This window comes from Saccopteryx bilineata, chromosome 5 (assembly GCF_036850765.1).
Source record: "Saccopteryx bilineata isolate mSacBil1 chromosome 5, mSacBil1_pri_phased_curated, whole genome shotgun sequence".
Lineage (NCBI taxonomy): Eukaryota > Metazoa > Chordata > Mammalia > Chiroptera > Emballonuridae > Saccopteryx > Saccopteryx bilineata.
Window position 1 is genome coordinate 76,073,641 of NC_089494.1, and position 16,737 is coordinate 76,090,377.

A 16,737-nucleotide genomic window follows, 5' to 3' on the forward strand; every position below is an offset into this window, starting at 1 on the left:
TTCCTCTCCCGCAGCCAAGGCTCCATTGGAGCAAAGTTGGCCCGGGCGCTGAGGATGGCTCTATGGCCTCTGCCTCAGGCGCTAGAATGACTCTAGTTGCAAGGGAGCAATGCCCCAGATGGGCATAGCATCGTCCCCTGGTGGGCATGCCGGGTGGATCCCGGTTGGGCGCATGTGGGAGTCTGACTGCCTCTTCATTTCCAACTTCAGAAAAATACCAAAAAAATATATATGCATAGTTAACAGAAAGTGAAAGGAGAAAAGGTAACTTTGACAAATTTGTTAACGTATTTATACAAATTTATGGCTACGTGAAATCTACGGTTCTCTCCCCCTCATGGGTGTTACTGAAAATCTAGCAGAGCAAGCACAGATCCTGGGAGCCTTGTCTGTTCCGCATGGTCCAGTGTGCTAGGCAAACCCACCGCCAGTTCGGGAACAATTCCAGGGCAAAATGGGATTCATCCCATAGTTCTGAAGGAAGTGGCAAGAAAATAAACAATATAAAAATAAAATTAAACACCCCAATTACTTCCAAGTTCTTTACAGGGTTCTGGTTTAATGTAAATCCCCAAAAAGCTCTATCAACTCAATGTTATAATAAAACATTCTTTAAAAAAAAAACAACAGTTCAAATCCTTTACCAGTACTGCCACAATTACTCTAATTTCAGCCTATGAAGTTGTTTGAGGCAGAGTGAAATAAATACTTTTGCACTCTGTTTTTGGAATCTTTCCCTTTGTATTATGTTCCTTTTGCATATATCTTATTTTCTCAATGGGAAGAAATAATTAATTGTGGGAATGCCTTTTAATGTAAAATAGAAAATGAGAAACTTACATGACAAATTTAAAAAATAAGGTTTCCCCTAATCCCCTCACCCCTTCTCCAAACCCTGGGTTTAAAATGAACTTATTTAGAAAAATCATTTCCATTAGTGACAAACTGTGTTATACCATTACCATGATGAACAGAAATTATCTTCATGAAAATGGTTATTATTTAAGCAAGCTGAATGTATTATTTGACTTAATCGACATAATCTTGTGAATTAAGTATTTTGACTTTAAAGTTTGTTGTGATAAATAGGGTTTGGAAAGGTCAAATCATTTGACTACAGGTGCAGTAGGAGAAGTAGCTGCAACTGGACAGCTGGAACCCAGGCACAGGGCTTGCTACTGGAGAAGTGAAGTGGTGCAGTTATCTAAGTTATCTAACATGGTGTCGTAGATTAGAATGGTGACATTTACATTGCACCAATGCAAAATAATTTTAAGATTCTAATACCTGTCTGTCATACAACAAATGTTTCTCACTCAAGAGCAGTTCTAAGCCAAGTTTTACTGTTTAAATATTGCCGGGGTTGGGGGGGGGGCACCCTTTGGTATGGCCTTTTTTTGTGTGTGCTCAAGAATATCCAAGTAGAAATTTACATCCCAAAATAACCTAGACAGATTTATCAAGTACTGCCAAACCAGTTCACTTGTTGACAGGGGTAATTTGACAATAATTTCTTAGCTAAAATTTCATAGTATTTCTAAAACTTGTAGAAGTTCACTATTTGACAGCATATTACTGTTAAATCTGTCCTCTCAGAACCTAACTTCCTTCCTTGCCTCCCTATCTCCTAATAGAAGAGTGGGTATATTTATAGTAGCTGATTTAAAATTCTTGTCCAATAATTTCAATATCTGGATCATCTTATGGTTGGTATCTGTTTCCTTGAAAATGAGTCACATTATCTTGACTCTCCATATGTTGAATAATTTTGGACTGTACCCTGAACACTGTGAATATTATGTTGTGAAGACATTATGTTACAGGATACCAGAGGGGTACTGATATTTTTGTTTCTGCAGGCAATTAAGTTGGTTAGGTTCAGACTCCAAACTGCTACTGCTTTGAAGAGCAGCAGCTCAGTGCAGCCCGTTAAGTCTTAGCTATGGACTGGTTTCAGTGTGCCCTGCACATCCAACGGGGGCTGAGTTTAAACACAGAACTTAGGGTTTTCCTTTGGCTCTCTCTTCTCTGGGCATCCTGCCCTCACTCTGTGTTGACCATGGTTATCCTGGGCTCATTCTGCCACCTGGTTTGTCAGCCAGAATAATGGTGGGCTTTCTGCTGGAATTTCAGCCACTGCAACTGTGGCCACCCTTAGGACAAAACCACGGAAAACTGGGAACTTACTCTGAGCCACTACTGGCTCCACATTTTTGACTCCCCACCAAAATGTGGTAAGTTCAGTTTCCAAAGTCCTCAGGTAATTGATTTTTTTGGTATGAGTTATTATTGTTATTTGTAGAGGGCTGATTTGTCTGGTATTCATTCCTTTGTAAGAGAAGTTGAACTGCCAAACTCGGTTGTTTTTTTAAATTGGTCTATTCTTCTGAAATTTCACCATGATCTTCCAGAGATGACTTAGTCACCAATCCAATAGCTTTTCCTAAAGCTCTTATTTTGTTTAGTGTTCATTCAACAGTATTTCATACTACTGAGCAGATCCTCCTTCTTGAAACCTTCTTTTTTTTTGTTACCAGAATAATATTTATGTTTTCTTCTTAAGTTTTAGTATTTTCATTTGGCCTTTTTCTTTCTAGGCCATAAATGTGGACATTCTCCAAGATGCCGACATAGGTACTCTGTCCTTCCCTCATTCTACACCTTTCTGATCAACCCTCCTCATGTCGAGTCTCCTGGGTATTGATTTTGAAAGTCTGTATCTTCAGGTTCACTCTCTCTCTTGACAACCACTCTCTTGATCCAATATATTTTCATTTGTTCTGTTCTCTTGTAGACAACCAAGTTTTTTTTTTGTTTTGTTTTGTTTTTTTCACTTTTCTGAAGCTGGAAACAGGGAGAGACAGTCAGACAGACTCCCGCATGCGCCCAACCGGGATCCACCCGGCACGCCCACCAGGGGGCGACGCTCTGCCCATCCTGGGCGTCGCCATGTTGCGACCAGAGCCACTCTAGCGCCTGGGGCAGAGGCCACAGAGCCATCCCCAGCGCCCGGGCCATCTTTGCTCTAATGGAGCCTTGGCTGCGGGAGGGGAAGAGAGAGACAGAGAGGAAAGCGCGGCGGAGGGGTGGAGAAGCAAATGGGCGCTTCTCCTGTGTGCCCTGGCCGGGAATCGAAGCCGAGTCCTCCGCACGCTAGGCCGACGCTCTACCGCTGAGCCAACCGGCCAGGGTGACAACCAAGTTTTAAAACATAAAATAATCACCTTTCCCTCAAATCCAGTTCAGACTTCCCTATCTTCATTTTCCTTTTTAAAAGTAAGGCCATCAACCTGAGCATCAAAAAATTTTAAGGCAAGATAAACTTTAAAGATGCTGAAATTAAGCTTTCTTGGTAATATCCAAAACAAGACTAGGGGTGTGGCAAAGGGCTACCAACATTTTATTTTGCCAAGAAAAAAGTTAGTAAAAACAACTAACTACCAAGATCTACTAGCTTCTTTTTAAATTTTAGTTTTTAAGACTTTATTAATTTTAGAGAGGAGAGAAAGAGGGAGAGAGAGGGAGAGAGAAGGGGAAGGAGCGAGAAGCATCAACTCCCATATGTGCCTTGACCGGGCAAGCCCAGGGTTTCAAACCCATGACCTCAGCGTTCCAGGTGGATGCTTTATCCACTGCGCCACCACAAGTCAAGGTACTATCTTCTTGGCAAAAAGAAATAGACCATTTATCAAAAATGAGTTTTAGATTCAGCTTTACAAAGATGTTATCACTTAGGACAAGATGAGAAGAGCTAGGGACAGGAGTGGGGATCCTAAGGTTGCAGCATGGGAAAAGAGAAGGAGGTCATTTTCAGTCAGCAGTGGCAAGAAGGAAAGCATGATTTACTGTCGGCAAATGGCTGTCCAGCAGGAATACGTTCCAGATGATACGTTCAGGGAATATGAACAAGTCATGACCCCCCGCACCAGGAAAACATGCTGTTCTTAATGTCAATAGTGGGCAGAGATTAGGAATAAAAATAAGAGTATGTAAACCCATCCAATATAGAATTACGTAGATGAAAACTTAGTTGAAATACAAAAATCATACCATTATTGATAAATACAATGGGAGAAAGAAAATAAAAGATATCCATCTTAGAATTATTTGGTTTTGCAAAAGGGAGTTATCAGGGAAGAAGAAAAATCAGGTCAATGACATGCAGAATACCTGGAATATACTTTACAATAGTTTTATTAGAATATTAGGATATATCTATATTTTAGAGCAAAATGTCAAGTGTATGGAAAGATGTATATTTGAAAAAAAATCATTCAGGGGAAAGGTCAGCTTTTACAACATAGCAAGACTATTGAAGCTAGCAACTGAGAAGTCTGAGAGTATAACATATCAGGTACAAATGAAGTTTTAGGTGACTCTTCCCTTCCGCTCCCCTGCCAAATTCTAGCAATATCTTAGATGGGCTCACAAAACAGGTAAGGTTTTAAATACAATATTGGGAAAAATGCTAGCTAGAGATTCTGTGGTTAAAGGAAGCTAAGTGGTTTTCTTACTATTGATTTTGGATCATAAAGTACATTCTTGTGCCTTTAAAAATGACCACAGAGTACTTAACATGCAACATTTCACAAGTCCAGAGTTTTGTGGAGGTACGTTCCTGTCTGTCTGTCCCTGTCTACCCCTCTCTGACTCTCTGTAAAAAAAAAAAAAAAAAAAAAAAAAAAAAAAAATATATATATATATATATATATATATATATATTCTTTTTTGTGTGTGTATTCTTTTTTTTTTTTTAGTGAGAGAAAGACAAGAAGAGAGATGAGAAGAAGCATCAATTCATAGTTTTGGCACCTTAGTTGTTCATTGATAACTTCTTATATATGCCTTGACTGGAGATCCAGCCAAGCCAGTGACCCCTTGCTCAAGCCAGCGACTTGGCCTCAAGCCAGCGACCTTGGGCTTCAAGCCAACAACCTTTGGGCTCAAGCTGGTGACCCACGCTCAAGCTAATAAGCCTGCACTCAAACCAGAGACCTTGGGGTTTTGAAACTGGGAACTTGGCGCCCCAGATTGACACTCTTTCCACTGTGCAACCACCAGTTGGGTCAGAGTTTGCTCTAGATTTAATGTAGTAGGTATAGCTAAGTAACCAGGAGTAATTTACAGTATCATAATTTAAAGTATAAAGATGTAAAGCAATTATTTATCCAGTAACTGTGCAAAGGACTGATGAGCAAGCACTATGACCCCTATGCATTAAGAGTTCCTGAGGAGATTGCTAGAGTATTTTTAGAGCATGACATTTTTTTCTGGATAAAAAGCAAATAATTGAGAAAAAGACAACACAATTTTTCTATCAGGAAATTATAATCTGGTAAAACCAGTGGTTTTTAAAGTATGGTCTAGGATCCCCGGGGGTCCTGAGATCCTTTCAAGAGATCTACTGTTGGGAGAGAAAATCTGCTTGGGCCCCGAGTATCCCTCACATTTTTGGTGTACTCGCCAAGAATACAAGGTTTGAGACATTTCTCAGGGTTGCCTTTGTAGAGGAAAAACTTGAAGGATGAGTTACGTGTCCCTCTTGGACCATGAACAGGCTGCTTTACTGCTTGCTATAAAATGGTGAGCCTCCCAACCTCAGTGTTCCTCTCCTTTAATGTCCCAGCATTCCATTAAAAAAAGTGACTAGTTCATCTCGAAACTCAGTGATGCTAGGTGCTTTCCCCCAAGACAACCACGCCACCCTCAGGCAGGGCCAATGCAAATAGAATGCTCTTGCAGGGTGCTGTGCTACAAATGAATAAAGCCTTTTTCCCTCTGATCCAGGGGTGTTGTGTCTTCTTTCAGCATCTATGGAGCAGTAACTAGCTACCTTATTAGCTTGTAAGCAGGGTAAAATCAAAACCTGAAATCCATGGGGTCAACTACTGTTACAATACTATTAGATGTTATTTGCCTTTTTGTACTGTGGCATTTATACTGATAATGCAAAAGAGATGGTGAGTAAAACTGCTGGTGCCTGAATATGACCAGGGCCATGGTAACAAACTGTAGTCCCTGTGTTCTTCATTGTCATACTCTCAGTAAACAAACAAACAAAAAAAAATGGGGGCAGGGTGGGGCAGCTGCATCCAAGAATGTCCTTGGTGAGTCTGTAAAGATTTATTGAATTTTATTCCCAAGTTAACATCTTTTTAATACTGTGTGTGACAAAATGGGAAATATACACATGGGCTTCTGTTTCATACTGAAGAATAGGACTGTCTTGGGGAAAAGCACCTAGCATCACGGTCCGAGTTACATGATGAACTAGTCACCTTTTTTTAATGGAATGCCATTTTTACTTGAAAGAATGACTGATAGGCAAGCTATGGTTATGTACATAGACATTTGCTGAAAAGCCAATGGAGTTAGCATTTGACTTTAAGAAGAACAACTGACATGATTTGATGTCCATGAAAAAATTTAAATTTTCCCATGAAAATTAAAATTTTGGAAACCTTATACCCATAACAGTAAGCTTGACAGCTGTCGAATACTTAAAAGACTTTTCTGATAAGATCAATGGTATTAAAAGTGATTTTAAAATATATCATAAAATAAGTCAATATTAGGAAGGTTTACATAGTTCAGTGAACCAATATTTCCAAATGACTAATTCATGATGCTACAAAATCATTAACAGGTAAAAGACACACTCAAAATACAAGATAGGCCAATGGCTTTTGATGTAATAAGAAAGTTCATTAGTGTCAGCTTTTATATATACCTCAGCTAACACTTAACTACTATTTATTGAGTTTTGGAGCAGTACAAAGAAAAATGCTCAAAATTTCTTTCTTTTTTTCCTCTTATTTTCCAAGTGAGATGAGGGGAGATAGAGAATCAGGCTCCTGCATGCACCCCAACCAGGATCCACCCAGCAACCCCCATCTGGGGCTGATGCTCGACCTATCTGTGGCCATGCTCGTAACTATGCTGTTTAGTGCCTGAGGTGGAGGCTCCATGGAGCCATTTTCAGTGCCCAGGCCAATGTGCTCAAACCAGTAGAGCCATGGTTGCAGAAGAGGAAGAGAGAGAGAGAATAGAGGGGGAGGGATGGAGAAGCAGATGGTACCTTCTCCTGTGTGCCCTGACTGGGAATCGAACCAGGACATCCACATTACTGGCTGACGCTCTACCACTGAGTCAACTGGGCAGGGTCCACAATTTCTAAAAAGGTTATTAAACTACTCTTCCCTTTTCCAACTACATGTCTGAGGGAAGCAAGATTTTCTTTATATAATTCAACCAATAAAACAAAACAAAAAACCCACAAAATTTTACAACAAATCAATGCAGAAGCATTTCATAACAATGAAAACAAATAGGTTCAAAACAAAGTTTGAGAACTTTTAGGATGACAGATCATGACATATGAGTAAGAGAAGCCATGCTGTTCTAGGGGGCTAGTCCTAACCTACTGAGTTGAGAGAACAGCCTTTTCATGCATTCATTGGTCAAGAGAAACCAGAGCTGAATAAAATATACAAGCTGTTTTGTGGGCTCTGAAACACAATAGAAAAAAACAGAAAGTGTGAGAAAAAGGGGATAATTGGGGGAAATATGGAGAGAAAACCCATACTAGAGATACTCAAATTTGCTTAGAAACCAAGGAAGAGGTCTTAAAAAGTGATATACCACTTCTCATTTTCTTCTTCCCTCAAAAACCCTAAAATGACGAATTGAATTAAAAAACAGAAACCCAGAACAGGAAAGGGTTAGGCTAAATCAGTAATTAATATTTGGAAACAATTTCTGCAAAAGAAATGTCAATGTATTAAAATGCTTTTGATATCAGTATTTTTCCTTATTGTAGTATATTTATTATGACAATTTGGAAAAAGGAAGCTTTGAACTTTGAATGAATTGATTAAAGATAATTATTTTTCCTTCTAATTATTATTGTACCAGAGAGTCTATCAACAAAGACTAATCTCCAAAGAAGAGTAATATAGAAGTGTTATATATATAAAAAAAGGAGGAGTCTCTAGAAACAAAACAGGGGGCATAAGACATTTGCTTTGACTGAGAAAGCAAAGTGCTACACACACACACACACACACACACACACATTTTTTCCAATGGTCTGTGAGTCTCAGCCTACATTAATATGTGCTACTATATACAGGGCACAACCACCATTTCTACTGAATAAAAGATGAAAAGAAAGAATCAAACATCAAACATTAAAAAAATAAAGGGACTCTATCTTTTTTACAAAGTTGAGTAACGAAATGAACATAAGCAGTCAAATTTATGTCAAGTTCCACTCTTAGAAAATGTTCTGTATTTAAATAACACAAACCAGATCTGACTTTCCCACAATTAGTTGGTAATTACATATGTTGACTAATGGTCTAATTTCTAACTTTTGTTTTTTGTTCAAATAACAAAAACCATATTTTATTATATACCTGTCTATGGTACTCTATTTTAAAACTTTTACAATGTATATAAAACCAGGTACCAGGATAATACATAGTAACTTCAATAAATATAAAGTGACTTGCAATAGAGAAAGTGTCTAGAATGTTAAGAAAAGCTATGGGGCCTAAAATTCAGATGGAAATCACTAAATGAGAGCTGCACTTAAAGTCTAGAGGATATGAGATATGAACAGTTTAAGGTGAGGGATGAGGCTACTAGTTTATAAGCTAGAGACCAGAAAGCAGAACAGGGTTAAAGTTCATACACTGCCTGCTGAAACTGTCATACATAACTGGTGTAATCCATCACAGATAAATGACTCTCATTGAAGGACTGTCTATAGAATAAAAAGGGAGTACTCCCTCTTTTGAAGCCATAGTTATGTCACATTAGTAAATGAAACTGCTCTTTCAAAACCCCGTTTTAGCTTTCAATTTATATATGTTCTCCAAAGTGGCCTGGAATAATTTTGACTCTTGACTAGAATAATTTTTCCATTAAACTCATGTAGACAATTTAAGTTGCACATCTATGCATGCATTACCAAGATATAGGCAAGTAATAATTTCTTGGCCCTGGCCAATTGGCTCAGTGGTCGAGTGTCAGCCTGGCATGTGGATGTCATGGGTGGTTTGATTCCAGGTCAGGACACACAGGAGAAGCACCCATCTACTTCTCTACCCCACTCCTTCTGGTTTCTCTCTCTCTCTTCCATACAGCCATGGCTCAACTGGAGTGAGTTGGCCCTGGGCACTGAGGATGGTTCTATGGCCTCTTCTGCCTCAGGTGCTAAGGAGAGCTCAGTTGCTGAGTAACAGAGCAATGCCCCACATGGGCAGAGCATCGCCCCCTAGTAGACTTGCTGGGTGCCAGTCAGGGCACATGCGGGAGTCTGTCTCTGCCTCCCCTCCTTGCACTGAATAAAAAATAAATAAATAAAAAAGGAATAAGCCCTGGCTGGTTGGCTCAGTGGTAGATCATCGGCCTGGCGTGCGGAAGTCCCGGGTTCGATTCCCGGCCAGGGCACACAGGAGAAGCGCTCATCTGCTTCTCCACCCCTCCCCATCTCCTTCCTCTTTATCTCTCTCTTCCCCTCCAGCAGCCGAGGTTCCACTGGAGCAAAAGATGGCCCGGGCGCTGGGGATGGCTCCATGGCCTCTGCTCCAGGCGCTAGAGTGGCTCTGGTCGCAACAGAGCAATGCCCCGGATGGGCAGAGCATTGCCCCCTGGTGGGTGTGCCAGGTGGATCCCGGTCGGGCGCATGCGGGAGTCTGTCTGACTGCTTCCCCATTTCCAGCTTCAGAAAAATACAAAATAAATAAATAAATAAATAAATAATAAAAAAGCAATAATTTCTTTTCCCTACTTGAACTAAATGTTGAGCCCCTATTCAACTCTACCTTTAAATCACTGGGAATTTTTATTTTTAAAATAAGATCCTATATGTGTTATCTATACCATAAAATTGCCATTAAGATTTCACTTTGTCATGTAATTAGGACTTCACATTGTCTTATAATTGTTAACTGTTTTGGGTCTCCAAATCTTTGTTTCTCCAACCAGATTGCAGCAGCTCCTCAAAGAGATGGATCTTCTCTTATTTATTTTTTTATTTTATTTTTTTTACAGAGACAGAGAGAGAGTCAGAGAGAGGGATAGATCAGGACAGACAGACAGACAGGAACGGCGAGAGATGAGAAACATCAATCATTAGTTTTTTATTGCAACACCTTAGTTGTTCATTGACTGCTTTCTCATATGTGCCTTGACCGTGGGCCTTCATCAGACCGAGTAACCCCTTGCTCAAGCCAGCAACCTTGGGTCCAAGCTGGTGAGCTTTTGCTCAAACCAGATGAGCCTGTGCTCAGGATGGCGACCACGGGGTCTCAAACCTGGGCATTCCATCTATCACTGCGCTACCACCTGGTCAGGCTCTTATTCTTTATTTTAATTACTGTCATTGACTAGCAAGAGTGGGTAAATCAAAGGACTTCAATAAATATACTTCTGGTTTAAGTGGCCGACAGTTGAATTTTTAGACATTAGCTGTCTTCAAACACAACTGCCAAGTACAGCACATTCTCTTAATGTGAGTTAACGTTGATGGCAGCTCCCCAGCCAGCTCACCACTTACTATTCTAAACCTACCTGGTCTTTTCTGCCCCTCAAAGCTACCATGCACCTGCTGCTGCTCTAATCACAATGAGAGCCACATTAGAAACCTGCCAGCTCTCTAACTGGCAACTTAAAGAAACAACCGCCTTCTTTGTATTTTTAAAGTTTTGTTTAAAGCATGTAACACAGATGAAAAAGACATGTATAAAGAATAAATTAGAAATATATATATAGAAAATCAGAATTAAACATAAGATCAGGTCATTGGATACATGAACACATTATCTCTATTTAATAGTTAAAAGTTCAAATAAACTCATACTATATATATTTACTTCTTGTCTAGGATCCTAGATTCTGAAATAACTTTACAACGTTCAATAAGCTCAAGTTTAGTTATTACTTAAGATTTTAAGCCAGAGAGCAGGGACAATCTCTCTCTTTTCTTCTAGTGGCTGGCAGTGTCAGATACACAACAGTTAAGAGTTATTGAATAAATGAGTAAAGAAAATTTACCAGTATCACTCAAGTCTTTTATGTATTCTATATTATTGCTCTCTACAGATCTTCTTGCATTAAAATACTCTAGCCTGACCAGGCAGTGGCGCCATGGATAGAGCATTGGCCTGAGAAGCTGAGGACCCAAGTTCGAAACCCTGAGGTCTCCGGCTTGATTGTAGGCTCATCTGGTTTGAGCAAGGCTCACCGCTTGAGTGTGGGTTGCCAGCTTAAGCATGAGATCATAGACATAACCCCATGGTTGCTGGCTTAAGATCAGAGGTCACTGGCCTGAAGTCCAAGTTTGCTGGCTTGAGCCTCCCCCCACAGTCAAGCCACATATAAGAAGGCAATCAATGAACTAAGGAGCCGCAACTATAAATTGATGCTTCTCATCTCTCTCCCTTCCTGTTTGTCCATTTCTCTCTTTCTCTCTCTCTCTCTCTCATACACACACACAGACACACACACCAAACAAACAAACAAATAAATAATTAGATAAATACTCTAGACTGTTATATAATTGCCACAAAAACAAAAAGTGGGATAGAAAGGTGAGGGTGAAGTTTTGTCAAGCCTTAAAAACCCAGTAAGGCATTTAGTTTGGCAAATAAAGCGATTCCCAGAAGCAGTATTATAAAAATATGTTCCAGTATGTTGCAATCCTAGTTTTAAAAAAGTAAAATAAATAATGCCAATTTATATTTATATTAAAATAAAAAATTTATTATTCAAATAATAACTGTTACCATGACCTATGTCACTACATTTGACAATGGTAGACAAATAATCATCTTTGTCAAGAATAAGTATAGGCATTATAGTATTATTTGATTTACTATATACAAATATTTTTCATTTTTAAAACTCGTTATAAGAATTAGTAATAACATGCACCAGTTTCTTGTTCTCTAAAGCACTGCTCAGCTATTCTCCTCTAGAAAGTCTATATTCATATTAGAATTTCTGAAATTGTTAAGATGATAAGCTATAATATTTCTTTCCTGAGATTAATAATGTTAATAATGATAGGATTCAGGAAGCTGAATTTATTATTATATTCTGCCGAATTCCTTTACGCTTTATTAACATGTATTACACAGTGAACTAAACACTAGTCCTCCCCAACACACCCTTGATCTTTGGTACCCTCTTCCGTACCACAGTTTATAATCCCTGTGATGCTGTTAGAATATGTCCACTCTTCCATTCAAGGGGAGGAACTTGTTTTCTTGCCTCTGAAACACTTAGTGACATTTCTAAAGATCAGAATAAAGTGGAAGGGAACATATGTGATTTTAGAGGTCATAGAAAACACTGTTTTATTCCTTGTTCTCTCTTGTATTTCTTACTTTGAGGAATTTAGTTGGCAGGTAGTGAAGAGAGAGCTACATGGCAAGGTCTCCTCCCAACAGTCATGTGAGTAAGTTATCTTGGAAGCAGATCCTCCAGCCACACAATCAAGCCTTCAGATAACTAAAGCCTTTACTCACATCCTGACTTGAGATGTGAGATACTGAATCACATGAGATACTGAATCAGAACCATCCAGCTAAGTTGCTCCTAAATTTCTGACCCATAGAAACTGATAATACATTTGATGTTTTAAACTGTTAAGTTTTTGGATAAATTTGGGGCACTCCTGTAACATATGATATGGTATGATATATATGATACACAATGCAATGCCCCCTTTGCCAAAATCATATCTCATCAAAAAGGACTGTGCAAACTGCCATGGTGTACAAGAGGTGAAAGGTTTTCCATTGACCTGAGTACTTCTCTAATGTGTCTGAAGTACAAGCAGAGTACTAAGAGTCATACAATGTATGACTCAGGCTCTGTTGTCTTGACTTTATACCCCTTTAGGAGTCAAATGATTCTTGCATATTGTTTGTATAGGATTAGCATGAAAAGAAAGGAAACTATACATTTTGTACTTTCAAATAAAACTTTCTGAAAGAACCTCTTTCCCCTCAACACATCTGTCTCACTTTTCTAAGGTGACACTAAGTTGCCATTTGCCGTAATATCCACAAGTCTTCTCTCAAATAGTCTAACCAAATCCTAAACAAAATAGTCTAAAGAAATTGAATCCTCAAACCACCCACCAAACAGGTGGAAAGGACTGTGGGTAATTAGTAGTAGCTTCCTACTGTTACTGGTGCAAAACATTTCAATTAATTCATTAGAGAGGTTAGGCCAACTGATTGGGAATGTGATTTCTAGAAATCAATTCATTTTTGAGGAGATTAATAATATAAAAGTATATTGAAAATAGAAAAAAATAAATTGTACCATTATCTTAGCCATTTCTGAATACTGCCTTCTAGATCTTACCTCATATAAAGAGGCATACTTTTACAAAACTGAAACCAATCAATATAATATTTTTTTCATTTTTGGAAAAATCCTAATATATTCAAATCATTCAAAGGTCTTTAAAGAAGTATTTCACTTTCATTAGCTAAAAGTGAATTTAATTATAATTCAGTAAGTATAGATCAGCATAAGCCAGTGCAAAAGATTTTAATTTCAAATGCTTGATTGGCCAGAATTTATCTAAATTAGGCCTTTTTTTTTTTTTTTTTTTTTTTTACAGGGACAGAGAAAGAGTAAGAGAGAGGGATAGACACGGACAGACAGACAGGAACAGAGAGAGATGAGAAGCATCAATCATCACTTTTTCGTTGCAACACCTTAGTTGTTCATTGATTGCTTTCTCATATGTGCCTTGACCGTGGGCCTTCAGCAGACCGAGTAACCCTTTGCTCGAGCCAGCGACCTTGGATCCAAGCTGGTGAGCTTTTTGCTCAAGCCAGATGAGCCTGCACTCAAGCTGGTGATCTCGGGGTCTCGAACCTGGGTCCTCTGCATCCTAGTCCAATGCTCTATCTACTGCACCACTGCCTGGTCAGGCTAAATTAGACCTAATTTTTACAATGAATATATATAGCCACCTCTCAAATACTTAATAAATCCAATTTATCCTTTTTTTTTTTAATTTATTAGTTTTATTTTTTTTACTCTTTTTAAAAAATTTATTCATTTTAGAGAGGAGAGAGAGAGAGAGAGAGAGAGAGAGAGAGAGAAAGGAGGGAGGAGCAGGAAGCATCAATTCCCATATGTGCCTTGACCGGGCAAGCCCAGGGTTTTGAACCAGCAACCTCAGAGTTCCAGGTTGATGCTTTATCTACTGCGCCACCACAGGTCAGGCCAATTTATCCATTCTTTTAGAATATATTTTATCTTCTCTTTTACTCCCTTATATATCTACTGATGATTAGCTCTTTGGCTCTAGATATATAAAAGAAGATGAAAAAACTAAAATACAAGACAGTCGATTTTTATTTTTATTAAATGGTTACAGTACAAGATTGAGTTGATCAGATATACAAAGTATTAGACATGTGGCTGTCATATAAATCTTTCCCCTATTAGTAAAGAGGATTAAAAGAACTCACTTTTAGGTTTATTTCTTACTTGAAGCTTTGTATTTTTTTCCCTCTTATTGTCTGCCTACAAGTTATAGTTGATGCAATATCAGTAATTACTTGGAAATAAACGATTTCTGACATGATTTCTATTACTTACACTTAATTTCAGCCTTGGTATCCAAATATAGATCTTATAAGGACATATTACAAAGTTAAATCAAATGTGATTTACAAAATTCTAAAGGTTTCCTTTGACCACTTATTTTTCCTTTGACCACTTATTGACTAAAAACTAAACTCAAAAACTTTAATAAGTAATTACTAATTATTCAAATTTTAAAATAAGCTAAATTATTACCATACGTTATAGTCTTCCACATCCTCCCTTTTGTTCTAGCCATCTATATATATTTTGAACTGGAAATATTTTATTAACTTCAAGGAAATATTATAACTGAAATAAATATAAGAATTTTGATTAAAAATTAATGGTAAATAATGATATTTAGAAGTCTCTGAAACAGGAAAAGGGACTGTAAATGTTTACTGAAGCATTAAATTTATTTCAGCATCTATAGTTCAGGGATTTATAATGTACTATAATAAAACCAATCGTAAAATTATATTCTAAAAGTCAGAATCATTGTTTTTGAATTTTCTCTTTCAAAATAAACCTAATAAACATATGCATGTGCCATGGTTTCTTGTATTTTTCAGAATTTTTAGATAAATGGAAATTGAAGTGGAGGTGAAGAAAGTTGAATGAGTCAAATAAATAATGATTTTAAATTAAAAAAATACAAGCTGATAGATACTATAGAGAACTTATTCTAAAATATTAATTTATGGAAAATAAATTTTAACATCAAATTTCTCAGATTTGATATTAAATAAGAACAATTAAGATAGTCTTAGTTATGGGCTCAGTAAGAGAATAACCCTGACAGAGCTAAATCTCTTACATTACTTAGAAGGAAAGAAAGAAATATAGTGCTCTTGACTTAACTGATATTGTGAATATAAAAAGTCTTCATTTGTTAGCCGATCTTATTTCATTCAAAAGCTAAAACCCAATTCATCTCATTAAAATAATACCTTTTTAAACATAAAATTTCAATGATTCAGAAAAACATGGAGAATAATATTCATGTATATATCCACTACTCTGATTTAACAAGTGTTAACATTTTGTCATATTTGCTCCAGATCTTTTCTTTAAAATTTTTTATTTATTGATTTTACAGAGGGTGGGGGAACGAGAAGTACTTGCTTCGCCCTAGCTGTTCATTGGATGCTTGTCATAGGTGCCTTGTTTGGGGAAGCCCAGGGTTTCTTTTTTTTTTTTTAATGTTTATTTTATTTATTTCAGAGAGAGAGGAAGGAGAAGGGGGGAGGGAGGAAAAGGGGGAGAAGAAAGAGAGAGAGAGAGAGAGGGAGGGGGGAGGGAGAGAGAGAGAGAGAGAGAGAGAGAGAGAGAGAAAGATGAGAGCATTGATCTGTTCCTATATGTGCCCTGACCAGGGACTGAACTGGCAATCTGAGCATTTCTAGACTATGCTCTAATCAACCAAGTTATCCAGCCAGGGCCAGATCTTTTCTTTAAAAAAAGAAAAAGTGGGCCCTGGATGGTGGCTCAGTGGTTGGCTGGGTATATAGATGTCTCGGGTTTGATTCCCAGTCAGGGCACACAGAAGTGACCATCTCCTTCTCCCCCTCCTGCAGCCAGTGGCTCAACTGGTTCCAGCATGGCCCCTGGGCGCTGAGGATAGCTCAAATGGTCTGAGCGCATCAGCCTCAGGTTCTAAAAATAGCTTGGTAATGAAGCATTGGTCCAAACAGGAGTTGCTGGGTGGATCCTGTTTGGGATGCACATGGGACATGGGAGGCTGTCTCACTATCTCTCTCCCTCTTACTAAAAAAAAAAAAAAAAGTTATAGATAATACTGAAGCCCTCTTTATCAACTTCCCAGAGTCATACACTCTCTTCTCTCACCAACTGTAGAAGTGATCATTTTTCTAAAGAAGTGCATCCTTACTATCCACATTTTTATACTTTTACTTCCTATTTGTGTTTTTATAAACATTAAAACATTTTGTTTAAAAATTTATGTTATTCCAATTTTTTTATTTTGTAATTTTCATTTTACTCTACATTTTTTTGAAATCTAGGCATATTAACATATAAATTCATTTATTTAAAAAAATTTAAAAGCATTTTATTGTAAAGATGTACCATTCTGCTATTGATAGATGTGTA

The 16,737-nt window shown here is 37.9% G+C and overlaps 1 protein-coding gene across 12 annotated transcripts in view; it reads right to left on the reverse strand.

The window, feature by feature from the left end:
• TANK (TRAF family member associated NFKB activator) overlaps window positions 1–16,737 on the reverse strand; it is a 96,854-nt gene that overhangs the window by 17,561 nt on the left and 62,556 nt on the right. The gene's annotated exons all lie outside the window — the stretch shown is intronic.